A 3,348-nucleotide genomic window follows, 5' to 3' on the forward strand; every position below is an offset into this window, starting at 1 on the left:
TTTTGTTAGTTGCCTCAGCCTGTCTGTTCTCTTGTGGATATCGCGGGTCGAGAAGGTAAGACGAATTTGGAATTTGGTGCACCAATCATTGAACTTTGCTGCGAAAAATTGAGGTTCGTTATCGGTGACTATTTCGTGTAGTACCCCATGTTGGCAGACAAACATCTGGACGTCCAGTGCGGTTATTTTAGGATATGCCTCGGCTTCGACCCATTTCGTGAAGTAATCCATCATGACCAAGATGTACTATTTATGGCTCGTTGATTGACAGAGTGGTCCGATAATGTCCATTGCCCACCTCATGAAGGAGTATGGTGCCGTGCTGGTCTGAAGTAGCTCAGTTGGCACGTTGATCATTGGGCCATGTCGCTGGCACTTATCACATTTCATGACGAATTTTTCGCAGTCCGCTACCATTGTCAGCCAAAAGTAATTAGCTTTTCTGATCTTTAGTGCAAGGGACCTACCGCCTGAATGGTTTCCACTGGATCCTTCGTGGACTTCACGCATAACCTCGTGCGTATCTGTCCCATGGACGCATACAAGGAATACACGGAAGCGCTCCAACGATATAATCTGTCTTCGTGCATTGTGTAGTGAGCAGCTCGGACTTTAATTCGGCGTGCAGCCCATTTGTCTGCTGTGACGATCCTATCGAATAGATATTCTTGCAGTTCGGCGGTCTAGCCCTCGAGGGTCTCGACTTCTTCTGCATCAAGGTCGGCCCGGGTATGGAGCCCTCAATGATGTGCTCGAAGTTCTGGTCGTCCTTTGTTTATTGGCTCAGTTGTTCGGGGGCTTTTACCAGGCTTGTTGGATGCTTTCGACGCATTGATTGCGGGGCATTGTTTGGGTTTCCTCGTAATCCCTTCGTCGGGTTGCGACGTTGCATTCTGCAGCGAGGCCGATGCTGGGTTGCGGTATACTTTCCACAGGGATCTTCCATATCAAGTGAGAGTCTGAACTGGACGCAAGGGAGGCGAGAGCGTCTGCCGATGCATTTTCCCCACATGGGATCTTTGTGAGTTTGAATGTTTCGAATCTGGCGATAAGTGAATTTGCCATTCTGAGGTAGGCATTTATCCTGTTGTTTTTGGCCGTATACTCGCCACTTATCTGGATTAACGAAATGATTGCTCGAGGATTTCATCTTTCGGAGATTTGAGACGGATTCCGACCCCTGAACCTCAATGTGACAAAGATCCTTCGACGTGAAGGATCCACAACTGGCGTGTCGGCTGCTCAACATCAATTAAGAAGTCGGCTAGAACTTGAGACTTGGCACTGGTTCGATTCTTATACTCGATGAAATATTCACTCAATTCGACAGCCCATTCACGAGTCGGCCTGAATGGTTTGGACTATGCAAAATGGTGCGCAATGGTTAGTCGGTTAAGACCATGATGGAATGCGACTGGAAGTAGGATCAGAGCTTGCGGACTGAAACGAAAACTGCCAATGCTAGTTTTTCCAGGGTTGGATACCTGATTTCGGCATCACTCAGTCACTTGCTAACGTAGAAAATCGGTCGTTGCTGTCCTCTGTCCTCGCGGATTAGGACGCTGCTGACCGCTACTGCTGACATAGCGATGTACAGGTACAAGGTTTCACCGTCTTCCAGTTTAGCCAATATTGGGGGCGTTGAGAGGTATATTTTCAGCTGCTTGAAAGCTCTTCGCATTCTGTACCCCATACATGTTGCTTGTTTCTGCGGAGCAACTTGTAGATCGGCAAACATTTATTTGTCGACCTGGAAATGAATCTATTGAGAGGGGCAATCCTTCCAGTTAGTTTCTGGACCTCTCTCTTCGAGGTCGGAGATGGCAGGTCCAAGATCGCAGATATCAGTTTTGGATTTGCTTTGATTCTTCTCTCGGTTACATTATATCTGAGGAACTCTCCTGCGGTAACAGCAAATGTGCATTTCACGGGGTTGAGCTTCATCCCGTACTCGTTCAAGATGTCGAAACATGATGCAAGGTGATCGACGTGATCTTTAACGTATAATGACTTGACTAATATGTCATCGATGTAAACCTCCATTGTCTTGCCGAGCTGGCTAGCAAACATACAGTTTACGAGTCTTTAATATGTTTCACCCGCATTTTAGAGGCTGAATGACATGAATTTGTAGCAATAAATTCTCTGATCTGTGATGAAAAAGGTCTTTTCACGGTCGTCGGGGTGCATAAGTATCTGATTATATCCCAAAAAGGCATCCATGAAGGATAGCAATTCATTCCCAGCAGTTGCTTCCACTAGACGATCGATGTGCGGCAAATGGAAGCTGTCTTTGGGGCAGGCGTTTTTCAGATTGGTGAAATCGACGCAAATCCTCCACTTGCTATTCTTTTTCTTCAATATCACCGGATTCTCCAACCAGTCCGGGTATCAGACTTCTATGATTGAACCAGCCTTAAAAAGTTTTTCGACCTCCTCGTTGACCGCTTATGCCTTTTCTGGACCGAGCTTACATCTTTTCTGTTTAATCGGCTTATAGGTCGGGTCAATGTTTAACTTGATTTTATTGAATGACATTTACAAGGTATTTATACATTATATTTTCCACACAAACTTTTCTTAACTACCGATGTGGGACTAAATCCTTATTTACAAATAGGAAATATTCCTAAAACTAAAAGATTCATATATATCTTAATACGCCCCTTCACGTTGGACCGTGAAGATCCTGAATGCCAAACTTGGACAGTATCGTATCAAACTAGGTCATCCTAATGATTTGGTTAAGATGTCGGCGAGCCGATCATGCGTATGAACATGTTGGGTAGCAATAACACCTTCCTAAACAGCGTCCCTCACAGCATGGCAATCGTTTTCTATGTGGTTGGTACGCTCATGGAAAACATGATTTTTCGCTATGTTAATAGCAGCCTCACTGTCACAAAAAATGAGTAGGCACAACCTGTTCGATGCCCAATTCTTTCAACAATTTTTGAAGGCACTTAACCTCACAAAGACTTGCTGCCATCGCCCGATACTCAGCTTCAGTAGAGTAATGGCAGACTGTATCCTGCTTCTTAGTTCACCAAGAAATCGGAGATCCACCAAGTAAAATAACAAACACACTAAGAGAACGTCGAGTCAATGGACACGATGACCAATCTGAGTTACAATAAATCGTAAGCGTCAAATCTGAATCAGCTTTGAGGAAAATACCTGGCTAGGAGAACCTTTTAAGAAATGAACAACTCGAATCGCATCTTTCCAATGAGTTTTCTTACGCTATTGCATAAACTGAGACAAAATGTGTATGACATAACTTAACTCAAGACGAGTATGAGTAAGATAAATCAAACGTCCGACCAGTTCCCGATATTGAGTCGGATC

The sequence above is a fragment of the Eutrema salsugineum genome, unplaced genomic scaffold (assembly GCF_000478725.1).
Source record: "Eutrema salsugineum unplaced genomic scaffold, Eutsalg1_0 scaffold_4, whole genome shotgun sequence".
NCBI lineage: Eukaryota > Viridiplantae > Streptophyta > Magnoliopsida > Brassicales > Brassicaceae > Eutrema > Eutrema salsugineum.